General features: G+C 46.0%; 1 long non-coding RNA gene across 1 annotated transcript in view; it reads right to left on the reverse strand.

Moving 5' to 3' along the window:
• Positions 1–15,822: 15,822 nt before the first annotated feature.
• LOC128805602 (uncharacterized) overlaps positions 15,823–19,256 on the reverse strand; it is a 28,806-nt gene continuing 25,372 nt past the window's right edge. The window contains exons 4-5 of the long non-coding RNA XR_008436493.1: positions 16,923–18,436; positions 15,823–16,226 (exon numbers count right to left, since the gene is read on the reverse strand). This is a non-coding gene — a long non-coding RNA (uncharacterized LOC128805602). The remainder of the gene's footprint in view (positions 16,227–16,922; positions 18,437–19,256) is intronic.

A 19,256-nucleotide genomic window follows, 5' to 3' on the forward strand; every position in this document is an offset into this window, starting at 1 on the left:
AAATGGTTCTCATTAGTGGCTCATTTTCTTGGTGTGAGGGATAAAAGTGCAGAAAGAGCTAAAGCATCTCCCAGCATTTTTGTGGAGGGGAAGAGAATAACTACAGAAGATCATCCTTTCCCCAGGCAGTGACTCTAGAGCTTGGCATGACATTGAAGCAGGGCTGTATCGCACCCCCATGCTGCTGTCCCAGGCTGAGTGCCTGGCAGCCCGTCTCCCAGCCTTCAGGACCTAAACAGGGAGAGACTTGGGCAACAAGGGCAAGAATACGCCAGCTGTGCTTTGAAAAGCCACATGAGCGTGGTGTTTCTGGAGCTTGTAGGCTTGTAGGGGTCTCCTGGTTTTCTGAAGATTTCTCAGGGAAGCTGATATGCCATGTTTGAATATAACCAGCTGGGAAGCATAAATATATATATATGTGTAACAATGTTTGCACCCATTTTCTTGCATTTTAAGAGCTTCAACCTGCCATCAAGTCAGTGGAGCACTACTGACTGAGGTCTCAGATCAGTCCTGTAAACTGACAGCCATTAGCAGGCAGTAGTCTGACCTTTTAGTGTTGAAGAACCAGCATTAAAGGAGGACTCTGGAGAATGGTCCCAGGGCTGAGGAGTGAGCTGATGAAGGATTGCTCCTCCCAATGACCAAATGGTGATGTAGCAAATCTTCACTGATGGTAGAGAAAAAACTCTTATGTTTAGAGCAGCTGCAAAACAACTGGCCATGCTGACCTTCTAAAGAATAGCAAGAATTCTCTGAAATATCTAAGAGACCCGTGGAGCCCTTGCATCCGGCTGCTTGCATGCTTAGGGTAGATCCACTGCTTTGGGACCCATCCACTTGAAATTGTTACTGTGAGGGTTTGTTCACTCTTCTGAACACTCTCATTTTTTGGAAAGCAAGGTGCAGCCCACAGAAACAAGGTCTAGTCTTTCCAACCGCAGAGCGTCAGCCCTCTTTGAGTCCAGCTCACAGCTGTGAGCCATGACAGATTGTAAATCTGCAGGCTGGAATGGGAGAACATCTGGGTGGCCACCAGAGAGGGCTGGGGGGAGCTGTCAGAGGCACCGCCTGGCTTTTGATCAGCCCCAGGAACTGGCAACGTTCAGCAGGTGCTAATCTGCTCTTTTACCAATTCTCAGCAATCAGCTTCCTGTCACAGCTGAAGGAGGGAAAAAGTTACTGGATCACAAACCTGGTGTTGAAACATACCTTTAGCTTTTTACTGAACTTCTTTAAATTATAAAAGAGGAAGGTAGGAGGGAAATACAAAGAAATATACACCAAATATTCACTCTGCAGAGTAGAAGTCTGGATTAACTCATGGTACATTTTCAAACACAGTATTTGCCTTTGGGTTTTCTGCTTTCTTGAGATTTCACATGATTAGGAGAAGGGATTTTAGTCTCTTGAGATCATACAGGCAATGATCAGGATAATCAACCATGGCCTCCTTCTGCTGGAAGCTCGGCCAGCCTGTTAGATAGCTTCACATTTGTGTGCAGCCTTCCCATATAAAATAGATAGAATACTGTTCCTTTCATAGAGAAGAGGAAGTTGAGAGCCTCAGCTCATGCTGCAAAGCTGTGTCTGAGAACTAGATCCAGATCCAGTGATCCCAAATGCCTTAGCTGTAAGAGTCTCATTGTGAAATCCTTTGTTTGAGCTGTCTTTTCATTTGCGTGGTGCTGTTTCTGCATTTGATGGACCACCCTGGAACACATGTTGTCTCCTCAACCCAAAAGTGGATCTATCATTTAATTGCTGTCAGAGCATGAACTCTATTCACTTGCTGGGATCACAAAACTTCTTTCAGAAATATTCATCAACTGCAGAGAAAATGGTGCCCAGTTAAAATTTAATTCACTGATGGGGAAAAAATCCTCTAAAGACTGACCATTTGTATCACAGCTGTCTTAAGGGGAAGAGAAACTAGAGACTTGCTGTGCTCTGTACTTGAAACTGCAGTCAGTCCCTAACTCAAAGATTTATTGCTCAGGCAGGGTCCCACTGGAGGCTCAGCACTCCCTGGCCTGTATGATGTGAATGGAGCCACAAGTCAGATGGCTTTCCCAACATCATGCTTTGAATCCAGCTGATTCAAGTGCAAAACTGAAAACTCCTGAGCTCTGTTACAGCTCCTGAGCTGTGGGATAGCCCTGCCTCTCTGAACTTAATAAGCCTTTAAATGGGACCAGGTGTGCAGCATAAACTAAAAGAGTCCAAGGGAAACCTCTCACTCACTGGTAGTCACAACCATGTTCTGTAGGTCCAACCATCAGTGTCACAAGGACACACAAAAATGTCCTCTACCACCAAAGTATGTGTTGCTGTCCTTGATCCTAAACATACAGGCTGACTTTTAATTAGCAACACATGGCCCAGAAGAGTGACAAGATGTGTCTGAATTTACCTCTATCTTAATTGCATCAGGAAGTTGCCTCCTGGCGGTGATCAACTCTGAAACTCTTGGCACATCTCATGCTAATGGAGTGAGGCTGCAGCTGGCAGCTCCTCCCAGGCTCTCCCTGGGCTCTTATTCACCAGCCTCTGAGTAGCACCTGCTGCAGGCGAAACCTCCTGGGAGTACCAAACTGGTCCACTGTTCCCATGTGGGAGAAAAGGATGCTCTACTGAGCCACCTCAGTGCTGACAAGCAGAGGAGTTACAAGGCTGCAGTGGGATGGAGAAAGGGTAATTGAAAGAGTGGGAGGTTTATACAAGGATCATCCACAGGGTGAATCTCAAGATTGGATTTGTCATAGAGAAATCCCACTTGGTTATTGCAAATTACCTTAGTTCAATTCAGTTGCGTGTGGGTGGAGATGTATGCAAAAGTGAATGTGATACATGTACAAACAGAGCACAGGCAGACTGACACCTCTACAACCATCTGGTTTCCCTTACACTTGCTACTGGCTCCACTGTGCCAGGGATTGATGGGACCCACTGATAAGCAGGCACAACGTGTCACAGCACAGCCCATTCTGCCATCCTTAATGCTGGCTGGGAATGCAAAATGGGAAACTGCACGCCCAGGGGATAGAGCACATCCCTTCCACACCTGCCTCCTTATTCCAGGAGGAAAAATGGGCTCTGGTGAAGCCCTGGCTCATACCAGCCCCACTCCTCTCTCTCTTCAGGCTTGCTGTATTTCTTCTTTCTGCCTATTTCCCTGTGAGGGAGTGTGGCCAGCCTCGTTTTCTCTCCCAAAGCAGATGTGAGGTTTGGGATTGCAGCTCCTGGAGAGGTGGGCTATGCTGTCCTGTACCAAAGCCCAGCCATGTGGTGGCCTTGATATTGCAGCACACATTGAGTTCAAAATGGCAGGGAGGTACTTGTGTTGAGCACATCTCCCTTGTTATACTGGGTGGCCCAAGCCTGTTGACAGCTTTAATTTAGGAAGCTGATGGTGGCTCTCTACACACTGTGTGTGCCTGTTGGTTTGACTGAGCTTGAAACACATCGCCTTCACTCCCATGGCATAGCCTATTCGGGGTCACAAAGTGCCTCTGCTACCATGGGAATCCTACATTCCCAAGCTCCCCTCCTCCACTTGCCCTTTTCTTCTTGTGTTGCAGCATTGCAGGGAAGTTTCTGAGGTCTGAGAGCCTGGCCAGCAGCAGGATGACAGCATCCCTGCCTGCAAGAGCTTCAGAGTTAGAGGGTGATGTCCAGTGGCCTTCATGGAGTCCATACCCCAGGAAGGAGGCAGCAAGAAGGTCTGCAGCTCTCCAGATGGCCCTTAGCACATGTGAACAGCCCTACTCCCCTTTCCACAGACCTGTTCCTTGGACACAAATGTGCACTGTGGCAGAAATAGGGTCTGTGTATGGGAGAGGCTGAGCTGGAACAGGCACTGGGGCTGAGACAGCCTTCTTGGTGATTGCTTTTCTTTATTTAGTACCTACTACTGGAGGGCAGCTTAATCCTAGCACTTGCCTTTCTTCCCACATTAAATGCCATTGCTTCAACTCTACGTACCCAGGTGCTAACAGATTAACAAGATGAAGGAGAAGGGGCTGTATAATTGTGATACCAATATAGCACAGCTTACACAGCAGATAATCAGTCTGTGCCAAAAAGGCAGTGGCGAATGGCTTCTGGATGAGATTTCTCCCTAAAGGAGCAGCATTTCACACCACCAGCCTCTGTAATGAGGGGGAAACTATGCATCCTTAGTCCCAGGGGTCCTACCATGAGATGTAAGCAACCAACTTAGCTCTCCTGGGGCAGCCCTCAAGCACAGCAATTTGCCTTACCAGGGGCAGTGGACACACCTCCTGCTTCTTCAGTTTGTTTTGATGCTCTTCTACTTCTAGACTGTATTTAAAGAAAAGAAGTGAGTAAATTGTGCCAAACCAAAAGTTTTGATGTTTGATTGCAAGTTTTGGGAGGAGAGATAAAATGTTTTTTTTTCTCAGCCATAACCACTTAAGAGTTTGGTTGACACACTTCCCACCACAGCAGTGCATTCAGAGCACACTGTTTTCTTAAGCCATCTTTTTGTTTTGGGCTGTGTGGTTTCTGTGGTGGGTCTCAGGTTTCCTTGTCAGATTTGGGAGATGTGCGTCTGTCCTCAAAACCGCAGAGCATGTCTCACAGGTCCCCTTCCCTGCACACCTAAGTTAAGAGTTGTTTTTTAGGTATTGTTTTCTATTGCTCAGGGTCTGAGAAAATGCCAGTGAAATAGAGCAGAGCTTGATGGAGAATGAATTTCTCTGGAGGAAAGAGAGAACCGCAGACGCCTGCCCTTCTATTCCTGTTTACCTTTGCTTTCAGGAGGTCAATTAAATTGTGGGCATAAACTTACATTGCGGTTTGCAAACTGATACTCACCAGAAGGTGTTCTGGCGTCACGGAGCATTTTGTGTTTCAGTTTCTTCTTTCCCAGCTCCTTTATGGCTTGGTAATAACTTGCAACACATGTATCACAGCAACATTATTTGCACAACATTTTTGCAGCATCACAATTAAATTTAATTAGCAAAATTCCCATGAAAATGTTACTCATGTGGAATAACCAACAACCCATTTCAACCTCGGACTTTCCCATTTTTTCTGTGTGGTACAGCTGCAGGATTTCTTCATAAGCTGTGATTGAAAGGTTCGTAGTTTTTAATTCTGTGTATGTTGAGAAAGGGTGGGGGGGTGGTAATGGTTCAGGAAGCAAACATTCATTTGGCCTCCTACCCACTCAGTTATGCCCTTTCACATGGGACATAACCATCCCATGGAACTCATTGCTACTGGATATTGTGGAAAACAACCATCTCAGTGGCTCAAACATCACAACAGATGATAAGAAACCTCTCATGGTCAAATACAGTCACCTAGCCAAAGCTCCATCTCTAGATGTGTCTGCAGTGCAAGCTGTCAGGTGCTAAAAGAGTGCAGAAGGGAAAAGATCCCTCTGTCAATGCCCAGTTTTTATACTTCAGTTGCTGTCCAAGCTAGGAGAATGAACTAGGTGGACTTTTGATCTCATCCAGTATAGCACTTACTTCAAATTTACATTGGCTGGGAGTCAAGCCTCGTTTCTATCACAGTGTCTTGTGCAATTCTTGCTCTCATTTCCAGTGTTGTCCCCCTCTGCCACATCCCACAGAGGTTAGTGAGTTTGCATCTCAAGGAAAATAAAGTATTTTCTGACTGCAGTCACATTTGTACCACCAAGCCAAGCCTTGCCCAATTTTGCTTCTGAGTTCTTACTCAGAGAACTGCTTGCACTTATTCAAAGAAAGTGCTTACATGCAGCTGACTTTAATAGATATCCTGGAGTGAGGCTCCATCAGCTCTCTATCCATGTGATGGCTGTCCCCTCATTTCATCATCCATTTTCTTGGTACTGGGCTCTAACAGAACCTCTCTTAGGCTCTCCCTTCCCATGGATACTGTCCTGACACAGAACCCAAGAGCTGCTATCTTAGGTCCTCAAGTCAGGAGGAGCTTTTCTTTGCTAGACTGGCCTAAGGAGAAGAGTCAACTAACTCAAGAAGAGCTTTCCAGCAAGAATTAATGGGATGTAGTGTGTTTTTCAAATTCCCTTAGTAAAGCCCTGAAGTGAAAGGCAGAGGCTTGTAGATCTATCAAGTGGAACGGTCTGGGGTTGTTGGGACTTCTGTTCTCTCATGATCCAGGCTTTTCTACAAATCTGCACTGTTGCATTTGTTGGCAAGTCTGTCTCTTTAGCATCTTGAGATCCCTTGCATTATACAATAGTCCTGAATTTTCCTGATCCTGGAGCTTGACGTGCTTGCACCTAAACCTTATAATAGTTATGCTTCATTCCACATTCCTCCCTGGCAAAGCTCCCTCACTGGTCAGCAGCCCTTCTTCACTGCCATGGGCTGATTGCTTTAATGATCCAGAAAGGATGATGTACAATAATACAAGAAGGATGTGTAATGAGGTAAGGAAGATGTATAATGAGATAAAATGGATGCAAATGCCTCCTGGATAAGAAAGGACTTGACAAAGCTTGGGGAGTCACTCCTCAGTGCTTCAGTGAAGAGGGATCCCTTTACAAGAGAAAGTCAGAGTGATGAAAACAAGTAAAGGTACCCTGGAGCCTTTGTCTGACTCATAGACTTTATGGGGTTCTAGGTGATATGCTCAAGGAGGAGGCTGGCACTTGTAGTCATGATGGGACCACTGCTGAGGTCCCAACACCTTTGTATCAGCTGCTGTGAGCCACAGGTGTGATCACCCACCCCCATGCAGTGAGAGCAGCAAGACCCTGAGCATTCCAGGATTAACATTGCCTCAGGAAGGAGAAAGTCATCAATAGGAGAGTGCCAGTGGCCTTAAAAGGTACAGTTGTGAACACCTGCCTTTTTCCCTTATAAGCACAAAAGTGATGGAGGAAAAAAAGTTAAAGAATGGGGAATTCCAGTGGAATACACATATTTTGACACCAGCCAGTGTCAGCCATATTTTGACTCAGCAGTACTCAGAAAGGGCCTGTGTAGCTAGAAGGCACAGGGCCAGTGCAAATAACTGTAAGTTATGCAATTTTTCGTCTCATTCTTGTTGCTAACTTGTGAGAGTTGGCCTAGGGAGTTTCCCTCTCATGGAGAGGGGGAATGTCTGACTTCAGTTATCTGTGTACCATCAGGCCAACTTCTATAATTTTGAAGGCAGTCAGCAAGGCTCAGAAACACTGCAAATAATGACCACTTGTCTGAAGGATTATGAGTTATCCTGCTCCAGGACCTGTCTTTGGCTGCTCATTGACTGAGCTGCTTAGCTGGCAGGTAGACCCATGACAGGATGAAGAGCAGAAATAGGCTTACTTCACACTTGAGTCCTCCAAGCTCTCACATCTCTTCTAGGAAACCTGGTGCTGGCCACTGTTGGACATAGGACGGAAAGAGGGATTCATTCCAGGTGCATATTTCCAGTGGTGTCCCCTCTTTTTTGCTGCTGCTGCAAGCACAGTTTCAGGCTTTGATTCCTACATCTGCCATGACCTCCCATGCTTTAATGTCTGCAGCACCTGTAGAGAAACATGGAGCATCCTGCATTTGATTGCCTGATTCCACCCGCTACAAGTCTGGGGATGACCTGGCTGTCATGGTTTCAGTCTGGAATAGCACCTGGACCTTCAGGGTGTAGGAAGAGGGTTAGATAGTGTCAGAGTGATTTGAAAGAGAGGCAAAAGATTGTCTGCTTCAGAGTCACTATGGGCTTTGTGTTGAGCCAGCTTGGTGGAATCAGAAGTTCTCAGGACTGCTCAAGACTGTCATACTTCACCTGTGTGGGGACTTCAGCAATACTCAAAGCTGGCATTTTGCTTTATTACTCAAGATTTCTTGTGGCTTTCTCTTAGCTGCAGTTACAGCCTGTCTAGTCATTAGCAGCTCCAGGCTGACACACAAGCAGAGAGAAGACTGCTCACCACTCATCAAATGCTAAGCTTATTTGCATGCTTTCAGTTTTCATGTAATTTTTAAAAGTGCAAACAGATGTCATGAGATTTTTATCTCATTACCTTCATATGGCTTTTATCCCTATTAAACTTTCAAAGAAATACTACATGTCACTGTGTTTTTGGTCCAGCAACTGTAAGAAGCCACATGCAAAGAACAGCCCAAACCCAGGTAGCTTCATTACATAAAAAGCTTAAATACTCCAGGACTGAAGTGTTGTACAAACTGGAGTCTTAACAGCTCAGACTGATCCAAGCTACAGAAAACTGTCTTCCTTTTTCATATGCTCTTCTTTGATTTACAGCTCTGAACATCTTGGAAACTCCCTCCTCTCTTTTCTGATGAACTGCTTTCCTTCAGCACACGTTGTGTCAGCCCAAGACATTGTCTCCTCAGAGTCATCCTTGTGCTTGGAAAGTGCTCTGCTGATGTGCTGCAGGCACATGGATGGGGGTGGCACCCCGATAGGCTCCCCATCAGGCATCAGAGGGTCCCTGGTGAGTCTAGTGTCCAGGCACCATGTCCAGCCTTTGCTGCCTGCTACACAGCCTGGTAAAGGATTTGAATTGGACTGGAGGGTATTGTAAGAGTAAGTATGGGAAGCATAGGGAGTTCCAGCCCTGCAGTGCAGCCATTATAAGCTAAGCTTCCTTAACTCTGCTTCTCCCTGTAGATTTAACTTCGCTTACTGGAGCTCATGCCTCAGAGCAGCACCTGCACCTTTACAGGGGACCATGCTGGTGCTCCTCTTTCAATAAAAATACCTCCTGCGTCTTTGAAGCTGGAATTGAGCAAATCTTCCTTCAAGCTGCTTTGTATTGCCTCTAGTCCAGGCCATCAGCAAGAAACTCGTCTGCATTTCTGCATTATTGTGCCAGCAACCAGGAACTGCAGCAGCATCCCAAGGTGAGGTCTGATCTCTTCACTCACATCATCAACTTTTACAACACCATAAAATGGTCCTGTGCCACAACAGACAAGGGGGTAAATCAGACAGACCTTTCCACTGTTCTGTCCAGGTGACAAGCACTATTCATATGACATCACTCTCTATGGGCTTTGACTGAGCCACACAGAGCCTCCCACAAACAAAGGGGATGAGACAGAATCCACTATGAAGCACTCAGCATGTAAGGAGACAAAAGAGTGATGGGATCTGAGAGGAAACAAATAAAAAAGCTTTTTTTTTTTCAAGATCACAGAACAGGTCAGCAGCATTAGGTAACACAGTGCTGAACTAAATACCAAAGTGCAGGTGCTTCCTGTAGGACTCCTTCTGTAGATAATTTAGTCTATTGAGCAGGTTTTGTTACAGAAATATTTAGGAAGATGTTCACTGCTTTGATTTGGGTTCATAGGACATCAAACATGTTGCAGCTGTGTATGGTTGGAATTGAAATGAGCAACTGACAGTGTAGCATGGGGCAATCTGTCAAACTCATAAAGCCCTTTTTGATTCCTATTTCTAGGAATAAAAGAAACATTTGTGCAATTGCATGAACTGTTAAACATTCTCGCATTGTTATGCTGTTAACTCCCTTCTGTACCAGATGGAGGAAGAGCCATTAGACCTTTATCCAATCTGATTTTTGATAAGATTCTTAAAGACCCCTGTAAATATTGTCAGAAAAGGCATTTGGCGTTTAAAAAAAATGCTTAGGTGAGAAAGATGGAATGTGGGGTGGTGTTCTGCAGAAAGAGCCTGCCCTCCTGGAGCATCCACTTTGTGCTCTACTATATCTGCCAAAGCATTTCTGATTAAATAACCCCATTCCCCAGTTTCCAAAGAAAATACCAATTTAAAAAATCTTTTTTTCAGTTTTTTATTCCACTAAAATATTGAGCTGGAATATTGAGAAGGGATGTATGGATTTTGCTCTGGTTATTTGCAGAGCTGTTTCACATCAGGATCACTGTTTCATCAATAGAAATGTAAATCACAGCTGAGCCAGTAGGAAAGGTGAAACAGCTAAGATGGCAGCAATCCATTGTTTCGAGCCTTTTGCTCAGAAAGCTTTTTCTATTTCTTTTCACTGACATCTCATATGTTGTTTTTTCTATTCCTTTTTATTTTTTTTCTCACAAAACATAATTAACTTAATCAGATTCTTGTTAAAGAAAGGAGCCTAAAGATAGACTGAAGCCTCTCCTAAGCGCCTTTCTGTCTGGGAGGAATACAAGTCCCAAATATTGAATGTTCCAGTCTGGCATGCTGAATGTCACACAAATATCAGCTGTAGTACAAGTGAAATGCGTTGGTGAATCATTGGACAGTGCCTGAGACTGCTAACAGTTCAGTCCCATCCTATTAGCAGCCCTGTTAAAAAAAAAAAAAAAAAAAAAAAAAAAGCCTGAAAATGATCCAGTGTAAAAATATGTAATAAACTAATTTAGTGAAGACCTCCTAAGATTAACAAAACACACCCTATAACTTATTTTTAAAAACATTTGTTTTAAACAACATCTGATCACAAGTGGCCTTTTTAGAGGGTTCAGAATTTGCACCCTGGGTAGGCAACTTAAAAAAGAAAAATTCACTGGGCTTTCTCTAGCCACACTTTATACCTAATCCACTTAGCTGCCTAGGTTTTTTCCTAGGAGCAGAGGCATGCATCACTCTCCAGACATGGAGATTCCTAGGGAGAACAGAGATATCTTACGGGATCAGAGATATTTTAGGCTGTGGACCTGTCTTATGCTGAGCAGTACATTGCAATATCATCTTCTCTAAATGAGAATATATCCACTCATGCAACAACCAGGTGAACTACACTCCCTCCACAAAAGGATGCAAATCCCACTTGTTCAAAAATCCAGAAGTGTTTATCACGCACTATTCAAGAAAGAGAAGCAAGTGTCAGGTTTAGAGCTACTTCCTAAATGACCCAACATGAAATGAAAGAAACTGACCTGTTCAGAAAGACAGCATCAGCATGGGTGATAATTTTGGGGATTTTAAGGCCAATGAGGCCTATATAGTTCATGATACAGACCAAAACACCAACTCACAAAGCAGGAGCACAGTTATAGCCATACTTTACAGAATCTTGTGCTGTGTTGGCAGGTAAAATGAATTTAAATAAGGGAGAGGGACATGGTTGGTGTCTGCTTGAGGCCATAAAGCAGTGCTTAAATTTGCATGTAGGTAAGGAAATACAATCCTACAGGAGAAAAATGTGAAGCTGACACAGCGAGGTGGCTGCAGTCATGGCTCGTGTAGCAGCAGTACAAAGGACGTCTGCAAAAGAGGGGATGACGAAGTGATGCTTAGTGGCACATACATCTTTTTCTGTTCACTGCTTGTTCAGTTCATTATTCCATGTTGGCTGGTGTCACCTATCCCAAAGATTTCAGGATGCTCCTCTGTCACAGGTTTCCAGAGTGGTTTCAGCTGTGGAGTCACTGTCTACCTTCACCAAGCAGCCACAGCCACCAGCCTGCAATCGCCCGCAACATCCCTGTCCCAGCCAAACTTCTCCATAACCACGGCCAGCCAGTCTCTTTGTTAAACAGCTTCCCCTTGGACCCACACAATGATCGTTTTCCCATGTCTGTCATGCCTTCTAGCCAGGGGCCCACTTGCCACAGCTGGATCAGGGGCTGCCCTAGCTGGGACCAGGAACCACAGCTGGCACAAAAGGAGGGGTGGTTCAGACAAAGACAGTGAAAATACTGTAGTTCACACCAGGAAGACAGACCCAGTCCTGTCATATTTGAGCTTTGTCCCATGCTTTAGATGTACACCACCTCTTTTCCCATCTCAGCATTTCTCCAATATCCATTACAGCACAGGCTTCCCCAGCTGGCCTGTGTCCTCTCAAACACCTCAAGCCAGCAGCACCCTGGCCACAGGCAATATTTTTCATTAATCTTTTGTTTGTTTTATTAAAATACTGACAGTAAATACATTAATTATTAAGATAGAGCAAGTAGGAAACAGGAGGCAGGATGGAAAGGTTTGACCAGCTATAAATAGCAGATAGAATAAACAGACAACTGTGAACCATTGGCTGCGAGGCTGGATTTCACATGGAGCCAGCACTTGCTGCTGGGAGACTTCCACCAATTTGTTTGTTTGCTTTTAAAACAAAAATTATTTACAATGATGGACTCCAGGCTGAGAGATATGCCACTTTTCTGGGAAAACATTTTTACTTAGTCGTCACTGGCAGGTATTTTTTTACCTCCTGTGCACTACTTGACCCACTCTGCATGCCAGAGGCAAGGTGGGGCTTTTGGCATGGACTTCCCTTACCCCAAAACCTTGGGATGTGCTGGCAGCCTGGGCAGCTGCTTGCAGATTAGCGGGATGGGTCACAGCACATTAGCTGAGCCTACAGTGGGCTTAGGATATTTCACAGACATGGAGATTTTGGGAACAGAGTTATGGTTAGGGAGGGGAACACATGGAGGGCTCTGCCCTAGGGGCACACAACAGGAGGGGATCCTGAAAGGTCTGAGGGAAACATGCACTGATGCTATGGATGAGGCAGGCTGTCAGAGGGATCACCCAGGACAGCTCTCAGAGTGGCTGTCCCAGGTCCATGTGTACCATGGCAGTGGCCATGTTCCTGCAGAGACCACACTGACTCCTCCTGGCCATTGACTCCTCCTGGCCTCAGGCCTCCACTCAAGACTATTGCCTGTGGCTGCTTCCACACAGACTAATCCCCCTTTCCCCCAGGCAATAAAGGGATGCACGCTTTTCTTGGCCATGCAAACATCACAGCCCCTTAAGAAGGTGACTGTACTCACCACCACCCTGGGACAGTCCCTGTGGGTGAGGTGCTTGGGTGAGTACGGTATTTTTCAGTCAAGCCTCTGCCTAAATGAAGAAAAGGCAGGAATTCTTAGCCTGACTAATGCTCTGCCACTGAATTTCAGCCATCACTGCAGTTGAGCTCAGTAACGTGTTTTTATCTCCCAGAAAATCAGCTGTCTGGACACCAAACCATTAAGAGATGGTGAGCCCCACACAACCTCCACTCATACTCTGTTTCAATGTGTGCCAGCAGCCCCTGTGCAACATGCCTCATTTCTTATTTACATTTGCCAGGCTGGAAACCGCAACCCCTGTTGCTTGTTGTGCTTTTCTCTCCTAGATTAAAGACCCCTAAAATGTCACCCTTTCAGTGTTATCATCGGCCTTCTCTTATTATTGCCTCACAGTAAATAAAAGGGACTTCCCAGTCATTATTTTATACCCCACAATGACAGTGCTTTTTCAGATCAATTAGTTTTCACTCCTCTTATCTGCATTCAAGCCTCACCTCCCTTTCAGTGTTTCCATTGCCTGCTCAGGGACCTTTCCTGTGTCTCCTCTGACCTCTGGGAGAGGAGCTGAGCTAACTCAAAAGGGGAGCTTGGTGTGAGGACATCCGATCTGCTTACAGACCAGCCAACCTAATGTCGAACACAGCCGATGCCTTTGTGCATGTCTGAGCCCCCAGTGCACATCCTGGGGAGATAACAATTGCTGGCTTGGCTGTAAAGTTACATCCCCTTTAGCACGATCAGCTCACACAAGGCACATCAGTTTTTGTGACCAGGTACTTATCTATAAGGACCTTCATCCTCTATCTTGTGCACAATTACCTTTCAATAAGAACCTCTCAGCTGAAATAATCTTATTTTACACACTCTCCCTTTCTATCCTGAAAGACATAAAAACATCAGGGCAAAATCTTTTTCTGCAGAAACTAACTTGACTGGCGATGCTCTTTGTATTTTCTCCCCCTCTCTTCCAAATTAGTGTTTTTTCATTCTGGCAAGTACCCACCCTATTCCTACCCAACACACAGAAACCAGAAACTAATCTTAAGTGGGTCAAACCAACTTCATTGTCCATCTTGAGAAAAGTTTAAAATGTAATCTGTCAAGAGCACAGAGTTAAAAAGCACATTGAAAGCCACCGAAGGCCAGTTTGGACTACATGACAGTGAAATTTCTTTTAAAGGATCGTAGGGAACTGTGTTTAGCTTTTAAATATAGCTTTTCAACCCCCTGCTATGGTTTTACAAAGTAGGAGCAGCATCACTGTTCCCCAAAATATCCTAACCACATCATGTTAGAAATCGAGCTTTACTATTTCACTTTGTTTCCTAGCTACCGACATTTTTTTAGCTTAGTAGTAGAGATGAGCAGTGAAATTTGGCATTCAGACTGCAACTTCATAAAAGCCTTAAAAAACCTCATGCATATATACATATCTATCTATATATACATCTGTAACAATTACAGTTGCTACCATAGCTCTCTTTTCAGAAATGTTTCAGTTACTACTGCCTCCATCCTGGTTATCCACTCATTCCCATCCTGGGGCCTCTGCCAGCTTAGTCCTGGACAACCCCCAGTTCTGCCTCTGCCTCACAGCCCCCTCCATCCCAGCTCCCCAGCTCTGCCCTACACCCTTTTCCCACCCCAGCCCCATCTGCTGTCAGAGCATTCTCTCTTCTCTCCTCTCACCCTTTCCAGCTCTACCAGTCCCTTTACATTCATCACATTAAAGAAAACATTTCATGGTCATCTCTTTTATCTCCTTCAGTGAACAGTTAATCAGAAAAAATGCTTTCATGTTGCTAAATCAGGGCCAGTGGGCAAAGCCAGGCTGACAAGAGACATTTTCCTCTGCTACTAACCTGGGCTAAATAGTATTAATTACAGAGGCTGGGCTTTGATTGCTGGAGTGTGGTGGGGCTGGCGGAGCTCCCTCCTCCCCCTCTACTCCCTCCCACCACAGACCCACACTGTGCCTCCCTACCTGCCTGCCCTTTGCCAGCATCCCCATGTCATGTCACAGCACAGCTGCAAGTGGGACCCCCTAAATCTTCACCTGGGCTGCTCTGACAGTAACTCTGGGAAAGTCAGTTCCCTGGACTGGAGGACTGTCCTGCTGGGTGGCTGGGGTGTCCCTTGCCTCCCCCATGCTTGTCTGCCCAAGGCAATGTTTTTTCCAGGACAGAAACTGCTTCTTTTTATGTGTTTCAAAGAACCTGAGTTCTGGGAGGCAACTCAGTAGACATCACCCCATACAGTGTTTCTCAGCCTGTGGTCTGTGGGCCACAAGTGGTCTGTCAGATGTCAAAAGGACTGCAAAATGGCTGCAGACAATTTCTTGGGACAGACATATCCATCTTCACACATGCCACAAAGGAGCAAAGACAACAGGCAGTGGAAGCAGAAGGCAAATTGAGGACAATGTGCTACAACTCAGTCCTCCATGGGGCGGTCCAAAGGTGTTTATTGCTCTTTCAAAGAAAGAAATAAAAAATCGGCCAGACTAGCCCCACAGACACAAGAGGCCCATCTCTGCACATCTCCAAGGACATTATGGAGGAAATGACACTGTGCCCCAATCTGTGTTGGTAATAGTATCTCCCATGTCTCCCAGGTGGAAGGCAACAACCTTCCATCCCAAAGGCGCCATCAGCAAACAACTGGTTACCAATTCTGCTGAATTGTCTTCCCACAAATTAGCAAAATAGGCCAAATCCCCAGACAAAATGAATCACAGCTGAAACATTCTGCTTTTTAGAGACAGAATGCCACTAACTTATTTCCCTATCCCTCTCCGAGCTGAGCAGGACTTTACAAAAGTGACCACATGAGGAATTTTCAGGGCGGTCGCTCTCTGTTTCAGAGACCTTCCCTTGGGATGGGTGGCACAGTTTGAGGCCTGAGTCAAGCTGTGGTTTAAGCTGATTAAGGTGACTGTCTCTGGTGACCCATGGTGCCAAGCCCTGACCCCATGCAGCTCGTGGGCAGCATAATGGGAGCACAGGACTTCAGGAAAAAAGCGCCTCCAGATTCAGTACAAAACTCATCTGGAGCAGCCAGGCAGGACAATGCTTTTAAATGCTTTTTTATTTGTTTTGAATCTTTGTTTCTGTGTATGAAGACCTGTTTCTCCAGACAATGTGAGCTGGAGTGTGAGCCCAACTGGATGACCTTTGAAAGTTGAGGTTCCACATTTCCATCCTGATACTGAAGATGTTATGTCCTTCCTCCTCCTCCTCTTCCTCCTCCTCCTCTGTGCTGCATCTGATTTCCACAGGCTCATCCTGCCTTCCTAAGTCGATGCTTGGCTCTACCCTGCACAAGCACAGAGGGAAGCAGAAGAGGTAGATCTGGTCCATTTTTCCCCATGCACACTCTCATTGTCTATATGTTCTTCTCAAGGACACACTGATCTGGTTTTCCCAGACAGCAGCAATGGGTTGGAGTCTCCACCAGGGCAAATCAGCACAAGGTCTTGGAGGTCTGCCAGCATGGTCTAGCCTCTTAGACACATTTCCTCTGAAAAGCAAAGAATAGGAGATTTTGGAAAACCCAACAACCAAATCAGCTAAAACTTGATATAGCAGTAGCTTGCATGGATCCAGATGCTCAGGACAAATCTACTCCAAGTTTTTTGGGAACAGGGCCATTTGGACTACCTGGACCTCTAGAGCAAAAGACCTCAGCCTTGTCAATAGCTTCATTCCCACCTTCAAATTTCAGTGTAGCACTTAAGAGAATGAAATACCCAAGTAACCCAACTAGGTAGTTGTCCCCATGCCACTCCTCTCTATATTCAATTGTTTTAAGCTGACAGTGCTGTATTTATAGACTACAGGATAGCAGTTACTGTGCAACACCCTGGAAGAGCTGTTGAGGAGGCAGAAATAGGCATTTTGCTGTCTAGGAGGGCAGTACAGAGCCTAGGGGATAAACAGATCCTCAGGCAACATGCAATAGTGAGGGAAGCTAAGACTTGAGTGGCCATTGCTGAGTTTAGAGTCAAGAGCCTGTTGATATGAGTGACAGCTCAGAGTCCTCACTGCAGCATAAATTCAGGCTACAAACAATGCAGGGGCTTTTTAGATTAACTTCAGATATTTAGGGCTCTCTTCATTGGCAGAAAGATGAGAAACTTTTCTTCTTTTTTTTTTTTAATACAGTGAAAATATATGAGATAAGAACAGCCTGGATCAAATTAAGCCTCCATCTCACCCAAAGTTTCCTGGCAGGCCAGTATTTGGTTGCTTCTGAGAGAAAAGGAAGAAGCTTTGCATCAGTGGGATAATGTGCTTCCAAAAGAGTTTCTTCCTCAGAAGTTGTCTCTCTTGCTTAGAAGTCGTCTTCTGCCTTGAGGCAGGGTGGTTTCTGTCCAAAGCTACTTGATTTGACTTTGTTCTTTGTTTATTTTCAGCTCTGCAGGCTGTCACTCTGAATAATGAGTCTTTGGTGCTGGAACACAATTCTCAGATTAATATTGTCTTCCATGGTAAATTCCAGGGCTGCTCAATTGCAGAATAAATCTTACCTTCACAGAGGGGGTGGCTGGTGCCTTTGGAGATGGGACAGGGTGCCTGTACAGCACCTCCCTGTCCATGCACAGAAGGTCATAACTCCTTGCTGAAGCTCTGCCTACAAGGGCCAGGCCCTCCTCCAGCCTGAGCTATAAGCTGGGCTTGCCTCAAGCTCTCCTGAGCTCCACACTTGGGAATCTGCTGCCACATGGTGGCATACACTCTCTCTTCCTGGCCCTAGGAATGCCTCCTTGGCTTCCAAGAGGTAGCACATGTGGAAAGAGCACTTCTGAGCTCTGCATTGCAACTAGCTCACTAAGTTTCCAGGGACCCATTCCGGAGCTGCTAGAAGCTTTTCCAAGAGGATTGTTTGAAGCAACAAATGTTTGAAGGAACACAAAAGCACGAGGAATGATGGCAAAAAATCTGAGAGGATCTCATGTGCTTTGGGGTCAGCAGGTAGGATTTGTTAGTGAAAGACCTTTACCTAAACTGAAAATACTACAAATATTTCCACAAAGCAGACCAGGGTCTGCATCCATCTCCTTTAATTTCTGCTCTGCAGCAGATGTGAAGGCAGCACAAGGCAGGAAAAGAAACTATAGGGATCATTCCTGTTCCTGACAAAGACTGAAAAGCAGAAAGGTGATTGTCACAGGAGCTAGTGGAGAGCATCACTTGCTCTGTCTGTGTACAGCACTTTCAGTTTTCAAGGCTGTGTTTCACTCCTTGAGGCCACAGGTTGCTTTGTCCTGGGTCAGGCAGATGTGTGCTAGAGAGGATGCATTTGCAAGGCAGCAGCTCAAAACAAGGCCGACTGCTTCCTTCCAGAAGGGTGGTGGCACCTGTGGGCGGAAAATCCATGGGAAGTGCCCTGGGGCCACCTTTGCACTGGAGGCTGTGAGGCAGCATGCTCAGAGCCTGCTGTTCACACGGTGCTCTGCGTACAGTGCTGGAGATGGCAGCTTTGCATGACAGGCTTGGCTGGCTGGGAGATGCAAGGGGCCATCCAGCCAACGAGGGAGGGTGGCAGAGCACGGCACCTGCCCAAAGGGTCACCTCAGTAAAGCCACTTAGTTTGCAAAGAACTTTGGAGAACTGGGCCCAAACCAATAATGCCTGGAGTCTGCAACAGAAAGACTGATGCCTGGCATTGACAGCGTTCCTGCTCTCCTCCACATCAAGAAAAAGTTGACGTCCATCCAGCAGCAGCTCCTGGATGCAGGAAAAACAGAGATGCTGTGAAAACGGTGAGTTGCCATGGACCTTCCTCCCATCCCACCACAGCCCATGCCCAGTGGTAAAAGGTGCACCTATTCTTCCAGCTTCACTTCCACTGTAGTGCTCTGGCAGTGAAAATAATGCAGGGAGCAACACAGGATGGGCACAGTGAGACTGGAAGCAGTAAAGCATGAGAAAATAAGGATGGGGAGGTGTGGCCCCTAGGGAGGGACTGTCCAAGAAACAGAATGGAGAGGGAAAAGGGAATAAAGGTGCTGTGGGCAACACATTAGGAAACTCTGTGCTGTGGTGGGATCTTTGTGTTGGCAGGACACCGGTGCCCAGAGGCACTGAGTACTCAGGCCAGCAGAGCAGGGACTGGAAGGACCATCTCTCCTGCAAGCCTAGTAGATGTCTTCATGACACATTACAGAGCTGCCCCACCTTCTGCTTCTGCTGTTCCTCAGCTAGCTGAGCTGTAGGAGAGGAAGGGATGACCAAGGAAGGGAATTTTGCAAATGCTGTGACAAAATAGGTAACAAGGTTTTTAGAAGTTCAGCCACTCTCATTCCGTATGGTTTGATGTGGTATGGCAGTACATGCAGATCAGAGGGAGGCTTTAAGATTACCAGTATCCAGCTGTGGAGCATGCAGGCACCCAGGAAGAGTCCTGGGACCAAGCCATGGCCAGTATGGCACCAGTCAGGCCACATTGTCGGCTATGCCTCCCTTCCTCTCCTCATGGAGATGGGCTAGCCCTCTGCCCCAGATGCTCTGTCCTCATTGCTGCTCTCTGCTCTTGCCTGCTGCATTT

Source organism: Vidua macroura, chromosome 3, assembly GCF_024509145.1.
Source record: "Vidua macroura isolate BioBank_ID:100142 chromosome 3, ASM2450914v1, whole genome shotgun sequence".
Taxonomy (NCBI): domain Eukaryota; kingdom Metazoa; phylum Chordata; class Aves; order Passeriformes; family Viduidae; genus Vidua; species Vidua macroura.